Source organism: Oncorhynchus gorbuscha, unplaced genomic scaffold, assembly GCF_021184085.1.
Source record: "Oncorhynchus gorbuscha isolate QuinsamMale2020 ecotype Even-year unplaced genomic scaffold, OgorEven_v1.0 Un_scaffold_850, whole genome shotgun sequence".
In the NCBI taxonomy this organism is placed as follows: Eukaryota; Metazoa; Chordata; class Actinopteri; order Salmoniformes; family Salmonidae; genus Oncorhynchus; species Oncorhynchus gorbuscha.
Genome location: NW_025745840.1, coordinates 107919 through 121936, shown reverse-complemented (window position 1 = coordinate 121936; position 14018 = coordinate 107919). Strand labels below are relative to the sequence as shown.

The window sequence follows — 14018 nt, the reverse complement described above, 5'->3', positions numbered from 1 at the left end:
GAACAAGCTACTATTACACAATACTCAGGAAGGAACAAGCTACTATTACACAGTACTCAGGAAGGAACAAGCTACTATTACACAGTACTCAGTAAGGGACAAGCTACTATTACACAGTACTCAGGAAGGAACAAGCTACTATTACACAGTACTCAGTAAGGAACAAGCTACTATTACACAATACTCAGTAAGGAACAAGCTACTATTACACAGTACTCAGTAAGGAACAAGCTACTATTACACAGTACTCAGTAAGGAACAAGCTACTATTACACAGTACTCAGTAAAGAGCAAGCTACTATTACACAGTACTCAGTAAGGAACAAGCTACCATTACACAGTACTCAGTAAGGAACAAGCTACTATTACACAATACTCAGGAAGGAACAAGCTACTATTACACAGTACTCAGTAAGGAACAAGCTATTATTACACAATACTCAGGAAGGAACAAGCTACTATTACACAGTACTCAGTAAGGAACAAGCTACTATTACACAATACTCAGTAAGGAACAAGCTACTATTACACAGTACTCAGTAGGGAACAAGCTACTATTACACGATACTCAGTAAGGAACAAGCTACTATTACACAATACTCAGTAAGGAACAATCTACTATTACACAGTACTCAGTAAGGAACAAGCTACTATTACACAGTACTCAGTAAGGAACAAGCTACTATTACACAGTACTCAGTAAAGAGCAAGCTACTATTACACAGTACTCAGTAAGGAACAAGCTACCATTACACAGTACTCAGTAAGGAACAAGCTACTATTACACAATACTCAGGAAGGAACAAGCTACTATTACACAGTACTCAGTAAGGAACAAGCTACTATTACACAATACTCAGGAAGGAACAAGCTACTATTACACAGTACTCAGTAAGGAACAAGCTACTATTACACAGTACTCAGTAAAGAGCAAGCTACTATTACACAGTACTCAGTAAGGAACAAGCTACCATTACACAGTACTCAGTAAGGAACAAGCTACTATTACACAATACTCAGGAAGGAACAAGCTACTATTACACAGTACTCAGTAAGGAACAAGCTACTATTACACAATACTCAGGAAGGAACAAGCTACTATTACACAGTACTCAGTAAGGAACAAGCTACTATTACACAGTACTCAGTAAGGAACAAGCTACTATTACACAGTACTCAGTAAGGAACACGCTACTATTACACAGTACTCAGTAAGGAACAAGCTACTATTACACAGTACTCAGTAAGGAACAAGCTACTATTACACAGTACTCAGTAAGGACAAGCTACTATTACACAGTACTCAGTAAGGAACAAGCTACTATTACACAGTACTCAGTAAGGAACAAGCTACTATTACACAGTACTCAGTAAGGAACAAGCTACTATTACACAGTACTCAGTAAAGAGCAAGCTACTATTACACAGTACTCAGTAAGGAACAAGCTACTATTACACAGTACTCAGTAAGGAACAAGCTACTATTACACAGTACTCGGGAAGGAACAAGGTACTATTACACAGTACTCAGTAAGGAACAAGCTACTATTACACAATACTCAGTAAGGAACAAGCTACTATTACACAGTACTCAGTAAGGAACAAGCTACTATTACACAGTACTCAGTAAGGAACAAGCTACTATTACACAATACTCTGTAAGGAACAAGCTACTATTACACAGTACTCAGTAAGGAACAAGCTACTATTACACAATACTCAGTAAGGAACAAGCTACTATTACACAGTACTCAGTAAGGAACAAGCTACTATTACACAATACTCAGTAAGGAACAAGCTACTATTACACAATACTCAGTAAGGAACAAGCTACTATTACACAGTACTCAGTAAGGAACAAGCTACCATTACACAGTACTCAGTAAGGAACAAGCTACTATTACACAATACTCAGGAAGGAACAAGCTACTATTACACAGTACTCAGTAAGGAACAAGCTATTATTACACAATACTCAGGAAGGAACAAGCTACTATTACACAGTACTCAGTAAGGAACAAGCTACTATTACACAATACTCAGTAAGGAACAAGCTACTATTACACAGTACTCAGTAAGGAACAAGCTACTATTACACGATACTCAGTAAGGAACAAGCTACTATTACACAATACTCAGTAAGGAACAAGCTACTATTACACAGTACTCAGTAAGGAACAAGCTACTATTACACAGTACTCAGTAAGGAACAAGCTACTATTACACAGTACTCAGTAAAGAGCAAGCTACTATTACACAGTACTCAGTAAGGAACAAGCTACCATTACACAGTACTCAGTAAGGAACAAGCTACTATTACACAATACTCAGGAAGGAACAAGCTACTATTACACAGTACTCAGTAAGGAACAAGCTACTATTACACAATACTCAGGAAGGAACAAGCTACTATTACACAGTACTCAGTAAGGAACAAGCTACTATTACACAGTACTCAGTAAAGAGCAAGCTACTATTACACAGTACTCAGTAAGGAACAAGCTACCATTACACAGTACTCAGTAAGGAACAAGCTACTATTACACAATACTCAGGAAGGAACAAGCTACTATTACACAGTACTCAGTAAGGAACAAGCTACTATTACACAATACTCAGGAAGGAACAAGCTACTATTACACAGTACTCAGTAAGGAACAAGCTACTATTACACAGTACTCAGTAAGGAACAAGCTACTATTACACAGTACTCAGTAAGGAACAAGCTACTATTACACAGTACTCAGTAAGGGACAAGCTACTATTACACAGTACTCAGTAAGGAACAAGCTACTATTACACAGTACTCAGTAAGGAACAAGCTACTATTACACAGTACTCAGTAAGGAACAAGCTACTATTACACAGTACTCAGTAAAGAGCAAGCTACTATTACACAGTACTCAGTAAGGAACAAGCTACTATTACACAGTACTCAGTAAGGAACAAGCTACTATTACACAGTACTCGGGAAGGAACAAGGTACTATTACACAGTACTCAGTAAGGAACAAGCTACTATTACACAATACTCAGTAAGGAACAAGCTACTATTACACAGTACTCAGTAAGGAACAAGCTACTATTACACAGTACTCAGTAAGGAACAAGCTACTATTACACAATACTCTGTAAGGAACAAGCTACTATTACACAGTACTCAGTAAGGAACAAGCTACTATTACACAATACTCAGTAAGGAACAAGCTACTATTACACAGTACTCAGTAAGGAACAAGCTACTATTACACAATACTCAGTAAGGAACAAGCTACTATTACACAATACTCAGTAAGGAACAAGCTACTATTACACAGTACTCAGTAAGGAACAAGCTACCATTACACAGTACTCAGTAAGGAACAAGCTACTATTACACAATACTCAGGAAGGAACAAGCTACTATTACACAGTACTCAGTAAGGAACAAGCTATTATTACACAATACTCAGGAAGGAACAAGCTACTATTACACAGTACTCAGTAAGGAACAAGCTACTATTACACAATACTCAGTAAGGAACAAGCTACTATTACACAGTACTCAGTAAGGAACAAGCTACTATTACACGATACTCAGTAAGGAACAAGCTACTATTACACAATACTCAGTAAGGAACAAGCTACTATTACACAGTACTCAGTAAGGAACAAGCTACTATTACACAGTACTCAGTAAGGAACAAGCTACTATTACACAGTACTCAGTAAAGAGCAAGCTACTATTACACAGTACTCAGTAAGGAACAAGCTACCATTACACAGTACTCAGTAAGGAACAAGCTACTATTACACAATACTCAGGAAGGAACAAGCTACTATTACACAGTACTCAGTAAGGAACAAGCTACTATTACACAATACTCAGGAAGGAACAAGCTACTATTACACAGTACTCAGTAAGGAACAAGCTACTATTACACAGTACTCAGTAAAGAGCAAGCTACTATTACACAGTACTCAGTAAGGAACAAGCTACCATTACACAGTACTCAGTAAGGAACAAGCTACTATTACACAATACTCAGGAAGGAACAAGCTACTATTACACAGTACTCAGTAAGGAACAAGCTACTATTACACAATACTCAGGAAGGAACAAGCTACTATTACACAGTACTCAGTAAGGAACAAGCTACTATTACACAGTACTCAGTAAGGAACAAGCTACTATTACACAGTACTCAGTAAGGAACACGCTACTATTACACAGTACTCAGTAAGGAACAAGCTACTATTACACAGTACTCAGTAAGGAACAAGCTACTATTACACAGTACTCAGTAAGGAACAAGCTACTATTACACAGTACTCAGTAAGGAACAAGCTACTATTACACAGTACTCAGTAAGGAACAAGCTACTATTACACAGTACTCAGTAAGGAACAAGCTACTATTACACAGTACTCAGTAAAGAGCAAGCTACTATTACACAGTACTCAGTAAGGAACAAGCTACTATTACACAGTACTCAGTAAGGAACAAGCTACTATTACACAGTACTCAGTAAGGAACAAGCTACTATTACACAGTACTCAGTAAGGAACAAGGTACTATTACACAGTACTCAGTAAGGAACAAGCTACTATTACACAGTACTCAGTAAGGAACAAGCTACTATTACACAATACTCAGGAAGGAACAAGCTACTATTACACAATACTCAGTAAGGAACAAGCTACTATTACACAGTACTCAGTAAGGAACAAGCTACTATTACACAGTACTCAGGAAGGAACAAGCTACTATTACACAGTACTCAGTAAGGAACAAGCTACTATTACACAGTACTCAGTAAGGAACAAGCTACTATTACACAGTACTCAGTAAGGAACAAGCTACTATTACACAGTACTCAGTAAGGAACAACCTGTGTGATCTATGGACTTCTCTGAAGGCGTCCCAAATGGCACGCTATTCTCTATGTACTCAGGAATGAAACAATCTTTGTTTTTATGACGCAAGGCAACACTTCTGTCAAAACAAAAATCTATAAACCAGAGCCATCTAGGACACTGTCAAGGTCTAAAATACTATGTACTGTTGTAGGTTCTCAACTATACTACTATTACACACATCTATTCAAGGTCTAAAATACTATGTACTGTTGTAGGTTCTCAACTATACAGCACACATCTCCCTCCATCCTGACTTTAACCATTAGGGATAAACCATGCAAAACTGACCTCAGTTCAGATCATAGTTAATTGAGAGACTGGAGAGGCCACAGTGAAACTGACCTCAGTTCAGATCATAGTTCATTGAGAGACTGGAGAGGTCACAGTAAAACTGACCTCAGTTCAGATCATAGTTAATTGAGAGACTGGAGAGGCCACAGTAAAACTGACCTCAGTTCAGATCATAGTTAATTGAGAGACTGGAGAGGTCACAGTAAAACTGACCTCAGTTCAGATCATAGTTAATTGAGAGACTGGAGAGGTCACAGTAAAACTGACCTCAGTTCAGATCATAGTTAATTGGGAGACTGGAGAGGCCACAGTAAAACTGACCTCAGTTCAGATCATAGTTCATTGGGAGACTGGAGAGGCCACAGTAAAACTGACCTCAGTTCAGATCATAGTTCATTGGGAGACTGGAGAGGCCACAGTAAAACTGACCTCAGTTCAGATCATAGTTCATTGGGAGACTGGAGAGGCCACAGTAAAACTGACCTCAGTTCAGATCATAGTTAATTGAGAGACTGGAGAGGCCACAGTAAAACTGACCTCAATTCAGATCATAGTTCATTGGGAGACTGGAGAGGCCACAGTAAAACTGACCTCAGTTCAGATCATAGTTCATTGGGAGACTGGAGAGGCCACAGTAAAACTGACCTCAGTTCAGATCATAGTTCATTGGGAGACTGGAGAGGCCACAGTAAAACTGACCTCAGTTCAGATCATAGTTCATTGGGAGACTGGAGAGGCCACATTAAAACTGACCTCAGTTCAGATCATAGTTCATTGGGAGACTGGAGAGGCCACAGTAAAACTGACCTCAGTTCAGATCATAGTTCATTGGGAGACTGGAGAGGCCACAGTAAAACTGACCTCAGTTCAGATCATAGTTCATTGGGAGACTGGAGAGGCCACAGTAAAACTGACCTCAGTTCAGATCATAGTTCATTGGGAGACTGGAGAGGCCACATTAAAACTGACCTCAGTTCAGATCATAGTTCATTGGGAGACTGGAGAGGCCACAGTAAAACTGACCTCAGTAGTTCAGGGGCCATATGTATGAAGCGTCTCAGACTAGGAGTGCTGATCTAGGATCAGGTCCCCCTCCTGTCAATGTAGTGTTATTCATTGTGTTCTAGAAGGCAACATGTATCCTAGATCATCACTCCTTAGATGCTTGATGTATACCAGGGGTACTCAACTACTCAGTGGTGTAAAGTACTTCAGTATAAATACTTTAAAGTACTATTTAAGTCGTTTTTGGGGGGTATCTCTACTTTACTATTCATATTTTGACAACTTTTACTTCATTACTAAAGAAAATAATGTATTTTTTACTCCATACATTTTCACTGACACCCAAAAGTACTCGTTACATGTTGAATGCTTAGCAGGACAGGAAAATGGTCTAATTCACCCAGTTATCAAGAGAACATGCCTGGTCATCCCTACTGCCTCTGATCTGGCTGACTCACTAAACACACGGTTTTGTTTGTAAGTTATGTTTGAGTGTTGGAGTGTTGGAGTGGGCCCCTGGCCCCTGGCCCCTGGCTATCCATAAAGAAAAAATAAATGGTGCCATCTGGTTGGCTTAAAATAAGGAATTTGAAATGATTTATACTTTTTTTTTAAATAATTTATATTTATACTTTTTTTATACTTTTTTTTACAATTACATTTACTTTTGATACTTAAGTATATTTAAAACCAAATACTTTTAGACTTTTACTCCAGTAGTATTTTACTAGGTGACTTTTACTTGAGTCCTTTTCTATTAAGGCATCTTTACTTTTACTCAAGTATGACAACTGGGTACTTTATCCACCACTGCAACTACTATTTGAGAAGGTCCGGTCACACACATTTCCTAGGTGGCCAAGGTCCTAGGTGACAAAGGTCCTAGGTGACAAAGGTCCTAGATGACAAAGGTCCTAGATGACAAAGGTCCTAGATGGGAAAGGTCCTAGGTGACAAAGGTCCTAGGTGACAAAGGTCCTAGATGACAAAGGTCCTAGATGGGAAAGGTCCTAGGTGGCCAAGGTCCTAGATGGCAAAGGTCCTAGATGGCAAAGGTCCTAGGTGGCCAAGGTCCTAGATGGCAAAGGTCCTAGGTGGGAAAGGTCCTAGATGGCAAAGGTCCTAGGTGGGAAAGGTCCTAGGTGGCAAAGGTCCTAGGTGACAAAGGTCCTAGGTGGCAAAGGTCCTAGATGGCAAAGGTCCTAGGTGGGAAAGGGATATTGTCATTCATCAGCCTGGGGCATTCTACTATTACAACTCTCAACAGCAGTAAGTTGAAAGCCCGACTGAGTTCCTAAAAAGTAGGGACCCGCGGTCCGTATTTACCCCTTTCTGGATCCGGATCTGAACCGCGGTCCGCCAGTTGAGTATGGCTGATATGTACTATACAGGCCCTGGTCAGAGACTGGGCTAAAGCCTGGTTATAACTCAGTGTAGTGAGAGACTGGGATAAAGCCTGGTTATAACTCAGTGTAGTGAGAGACTGGGATAAAGCCTGGTTATAACTCAGTGTAGTGGGAGACTGGGATAAAGCCTGGTTATAACTCAGTGTAGTGGGAGACTGGGATAAAGCCTGGTTATAACTCAGTGTAGTGAGAGACTGGGATAAAGCCTGGTTATAACTCAGTGTAGTGGGAGACTGGGATAAAGCCTGGTTATAACTCAGTGTAGTGGGAGACTGGGATAAAGCCTGGTTATAACTCAGTGTAGTGAGAGGCCGGGATAAAGCCTTGGGTTATACTTCCACCCAGTGGTGACTACTGGAACACAACTGAAGAGACGAGAGTGCTCTGATCACCTATGTGAACTGGGGTGTCACTCTTTCCTTCTGGTTTCCCTATTCCTTCCTCTCTCTTCTCCCTCCCTCTCTCTACCTCTTCTCTCTCTCCTCCCCCCTCCCACCTCTCTCTCCCTCCTTCCACCTCTCCCTCCTCCTTCCTTCCTTCCTCCCACCTCTCCTTTCCTCCTCCTACCTCTCACCTCTCTCTCCCCTTCCTTCTCCCATCCTCCTCCCTCCCACCTCTCCTCTCCTCCCTCCTCTCTCTCTCTCTCTAGTTAATAATGCAGGTATAGGTCTGGTGGGACCGGTGGAAAGCATCAGTATAGCTGAGATGAAGAGTGTGTTTGAGACCAACTTCTTCGGTGTGATCCGGATGATCAAGGAGGTGATGCCAGATATGAAGAAGAGGAAGGGAGGACACATCATAGTGGTCAGCAGTGTCATGGGACTACAGGGTATAACACACATCATAGTGGTCAGCAGTGTCATGGGACTACAGGGTACGGAACACACATCATAGTGGTCAGCAGTGTCATGGGACTACAGGGTACGGAACACACATCATAGTGGTCAGCAGTGTCATGGGACTACAGGGTACGGAACACACATCATAGTGGTCAGCAGTGTCATGGGACTACAGGGTGGAACACACATCATAGTGGTCAGCAGTGTCATGGGACTACAGAACACACATCATAGTGGTCAGCAGTGTCCTGGGACTACAGAACACACATCATAGTGGTCAGCAGTGTCATGGGACTACAGGGTTATAACACACATCATAGTGGTCAGCAGTGTCATGGGACTACAGGGCCGGAACACACATCATAGTGGTCAGCAGTGTCATGGGACTACAGGGTAAAGCCTGGAACACACATCATAGTGGTCAGCAGTGTCATGGGACTACAGGGTACGGAACACACATCATAGTGGTCAGCAGTGTCATGGGACTACAGGGTTAACACACATCATAGTGGTCAGCAGTGTCATGGGACTACAGGGTGGAACACACATCATAGTGGTCAGCAGTGTCATGGGACTACAGGGTACGGAACACACATCATAGTGGTCAGCAGTGTCATGGGACTACAGGGTACGGAACACACATCATAGTGGTCAGCAGTGTCATGGGACTACAGGGTACGGAACACACATCATAGTGGTCAGCAGTGTCATGGGACTACAGGGTACGGAACACACATCATAGTGGTCAGCAGTGTCATGGGACTACAGGGTACGGAACACACATCATAGTGGTCAGCAGTGTCATGGGACTACAGGGTACGGAACACACATCATAGTGGTCAGCAGTGTCATGGGACTACAGAACACACATCATAGTGGTCAGCAGTGTCATGGGACTACAGAACACACATCATAGTGGTCAGCAGTGTCATGGGACTACAGGGTACGGAACACACATCATAGTGGTCAGCAGTGTCATGGGACTACAGGGTACGGAACACACATCATAGTGGTCAGCAGTGTCATGGGACTACAGGGTACGGAACACACATCATAGTGGTCAGCAGTGTCATGGGACTACAGGGTGGAACACACATCATAGTGGTCAGCAGTGTCATGGGACTACAGGGTACGGAACACACATCATAGTGGTCAGCAGTGTCATGGGACTACAGGGTACGGAACACACATCATAGTGGTCAGCAGTGTCATGGGACTACAGGGTACGGAACACACATCATAGTGGTCAGCAGTGTCATGGGACTACAGGGTACGGAACACACATCATAGTGGTCAGCAGTGTCATGGGACTACAGGGTACGGAACACACATCATAGTGGTCAGCAGTGTCATGGGACTACAGGGTACGGAACACACATCATAGTGGTCAGCAGTGTCATGGGACTACAGGGTACGGAACTATGCTTTGTTGATTGATTGATTGATTGATTGATTGATTGATTGATTGATTGGCTGATGTGAAAAAGAGGAGGAGATACACATCATAGTGGTCAGCAGTGTCATGGGACTACAGGGTACGGAACTATGCTTTGTTGATTGATTGATTGATTGATTGATTGATTGATTGATTGATTGGCTGATGTGAAAAAGAGGAGGAGATACACATCATAGTGGTCAGCAGTGTCATGGGACTACAGGGTACGGAACTATGCTTTGTTGATTGATTGATTGATTGATTGATTGATTGGCTGATGTGAAAAAGAGGAGGAGATACACATCATAGTGGTCTAAGCGATATGAGGCAAATGTGATATGTTCACTTTTTAATAAAAGCACGAAACTCGGTACACTTGTACAGTTTGAGGCCCTGAACATTTTCAGATATGGAGGCATTGCAAAAACGCCTCCTGGCGGCCGTGGCGGCCATTTTATATTCTGCCACAGCCGGACAGTGTGTTTTCCTGTCCTATCTGCTGAACCAAACAGGAATACACAGAAAAGGTGATGTCTACATCTATGTTTTGATGGTGAAGGATGACAATGGTTCCGTGTACAACATCATAAACGTTTGAGAAAATGATATAATGGTGGACTTTTATGTAATGGTGAAGCCATGTGAAGAAATTCAATGTAAAATCTCCTGTTTCGTAGAATATTATGTCTGTTGTTCATTTGAAAATGGGATGAAACTCATTTCTTTATGTTGTTTTTACATAATGCTTGTCAACAGATGTGGTAGTAGTGGGGGATCCTGATGAAATACTGCTCTCTGATCTCAGGTGTCGTGTTTAATGACGTGTATGCTGCCTCCAAGTTTGCCATGGAAGGGTTTTGTGAGTGTCTGGCTGTACAACTGCTCAAGTTTAACGTCACGTGAGTCTCTCTAACACAGCTAGCTATGTTTTCCTAAAATAATGTCTTTATTTTTTAAATTTAAAATGTATATTTTGTCGGGGACGGACCAATTAAAACATACGATTAAAAATATGATTTCTCTTCTCTCCTTTCTTTTCTGTCTCCTTCTCCCCCTCTTTCTTTTCTCTCTCCTTCTCCCCCTCTGTCTTTTCTCTCTCCTTCTCCCCCTCTGTCTTTTCTCTCTCATTCTCCCCCTCCTTCTCTCTCTCCTTCTTCTCTCTCTCCTTCTCCCCCTCTTTCTTCTCTCTCTCCTTCTCCCCCTCTGTCTTCTCTCTCTCCTTCTTCTCTCTCTCCTTCTCCCCCCTCTTTCTTCTCTCTCTCCTTCTTCTCTCTCTCCTTCTTCTCTCTCTCCTTCTCCCCCTCTTTCTTTTCTCTCTTCTTTTCTCTCTCTTTCTTTCTCTCCTCTCCTCTCCTCTCCCCTCTCCTCTCTCTCCTCTCCCTCCTCTCCTCTCCCTCCTCTCCTCTCCCTCCTCTCCATCCCCTCTCCCTCCTCTCCTCTCCTCTCCCTCCCTCCTCTCCCTCCTCCTCTCCTCTCCCCTCTCCTCTCCCTCCCTCCTCTCCCTCTCTCCTCTCCTCTTCCCTCCTCTCCCTCCTCTCCCTCCTCTCCCCTCTCCTCTCTCCTCTCCTCTCCTCTCCCTCCCTCCTCTCCTCTCCCTCCTCTCCTCTCCCTCCTCTCCTCTCTCTCCTCTCCCTCCTCTCCCTCCTCTCCATCCCCTCCCTCTCCTCTCCTCTCTCCCCTCTCTCCCCTCCCCTCTCCTCTCTCTCCTCTCCCTCCCTCTCCACTCCCTCCTCTCCCCTCTCCTCTCTCCCCTCCCCTCTCCTCTCTCTCCTCTCCCTCCTCTCCACTCCCTCCTCTCCCTCCTCTTCCCTCTCCTCTCTCTCCTCTCCCTCCTTTCCTCTCCCTCCTCTCCCTCCTCTCCCCTCTCCTCTCCCTCCTCTCCTCTCCTCTCCTCTCCTCTCCTCTCCCTCCTCTCCCCTCCCCTCCCCTCTCCTCTCCCTCCTCTCCCTCCTCTCCCTCTCTCTCCCCTCTCCTCTCCCTCCTCTCCCTCCTCTCCTCTCTCTCTCCCTCCTCTCCCTCCTCTCCTCTCCCTCCTCTCCTCTCCCTCCTCTCTCTCCCTCCTCTCCCTCCTCTCCCTCCTCTCCCTCCCCTCTCCCTCCTCTCCTCTCCCTCCTCTCCCCTCTCCTCTCCTCTCCTCTCCCTCTCCTCTCCCTCTCCCCTCCCTCCCCCTAGTATGTCTATGATAGAGCCAGGCCTCCCATACAGAGTTTGAATCGAAGATGATTCAGGACGTCCGTCAGAAAGAGTTCCCTGTCTCTCTCACTCTCCGATGCCGATACTAAGAACTACTTTAAAAACGTCTACCTGCCCTCCTCCGTCGACATCTTTGAGACGCTAGGACAGACCCCGATGACATCGCCAGGGTTAGTCCACCTGCCTGAGTGTGTGTGGCCTACTCTCTCTTTACTCTCTCTATTCTCTCCCTACTCTCTCTCCCTCTCGCTCTAGTCTCTCTACTCTCTCTCTACTCTCTACTCTGACCCCTCTCGCTCTACTCTCCTCTACCATCTCTCCTCTAAACTCTCTCTATCCCCCTCCCTTTTTTCTCTCTCGCCACCTGTCTCTCTCTCCTTCTCTTCCTCCCCCAGCAGTGGACTAACTACTCTCTCTACTCTCTCTGTTTCTCTCTCTACTCTCTACTCTCTCTCTACTCTCTCTCCCTCCCTCTGTCTCTACTCCCTCTGTCTCTCTACTCCCTCTCTACCCCCCCCCTCTCGTTTTTCTCTCTCTCTCTCTCCACATGTCTTTCTCTCCCTTTCCTCCCCCAGCAGTGCACTAACTTGTCTCTCTCTCCTTCTCTTCCACCCCCAGTAGTGCACTAACTAGTCTCTCTCACTCTCCTGTAGTGTACTAAGAAGGTGATTGAGCAGGGCAGTTCTGCACGGTTCCGGAACCTTACCAACCCGCTGTACACGCCCATCGTGGCACTGAAGTATGCAGACGAGACGGGCGGCCTGTCGGTGCACGCCTTCTACCATATGTTGTTCAACCTGGGGCCCCTGATGCACGTTAGCATGAAGGCTATGCAGTACCTGACCTGTGGATGTCTACGCTCCAGGACCATCTCCCCAAACTAGACACACACACACACGGCATGCAGAGACACACACACACACGGGCACGCAGAGACACACACACACACAGAGAGACACACGAGCATGCAGAGACAACACACACATAGGCACACGGAGGCACACAGTGACACACACACACTAGTATGCAGTACCTGACCTGTGGATGTCTGCGCTCCAGAACCATCTCACCCAACACACACGGAGAGTCAAGACACACTCACACGGAGAGTCAAGACACACACTCACACGGAGAGTCAAGACACACACTCACCCGGAGAGTCAAGACACACACTCACACGGAGAGTCAAGACACACACTCACACGGAGAGTCAAGACACACACTCACACGGAGAGTCAAGACACACACTCACACGGAGAGTCAAGACACACACTCACACGGAGGGTCAAGACACACACTCACACGGAGGGTCAAGACACACACTCACACGGAGAGTCAAGACACACACTCACACGGAGGGTCAAGACACACACTCACATGGAGGGTCAAGACACACACTCACATGGAGGGTCAAGACACACACTCACACGGAGGGTCAAGACACACACTCACACGGAGGGTCAAGACACACACTCACACGGAGGGTCAAGACACACACTCACACGGAGGGTCAAGACACACACTCACACGGAGGGTCAAGACACACACTCACACGGAGAGTCAAGACACACACTCACACGGAGGGTCAAGACACACACTCACATGGAGGGTCAAGACACACACTCACACGGAGGGTCAAGACACACACTCACACGGAGAGTCAAGACACACACTCACACAGAGATTCAAGACACACACTCACACCGAGGGTCAAGACACACACACTGTAAAGATAAACTCAAAACACCCCCCTGCAGTTTTAAAGTGTTACTCCCTCTGTGAGCTGCCATACTTTGTACTGTTTGTTTTGATAGAAGCAGGACCTACAGAAGGTGAAATGTAACCTCTCTGTCTGTCTAACATAGACTATGTATGTATAGACACTATCTTGTGTGTAATATATGTAATTTTGAATATAATGGATCGGCTCTATTTTGACATTAAAAGCTCT

The 14018-nt window shown here is 44.4% G+C and overlaps 1 pseudogene; it reads left to right on the top strand.

Moving 5' to 3' along the window:
- Positions 1-13036, top strand: part of LOC124020543 — a 30606-nt pseudogene extending 17570 nt beyond the window's left edge.
- The last annotated feature ends 982 nt before the right edge of the window (positions 13037-14018 follow it).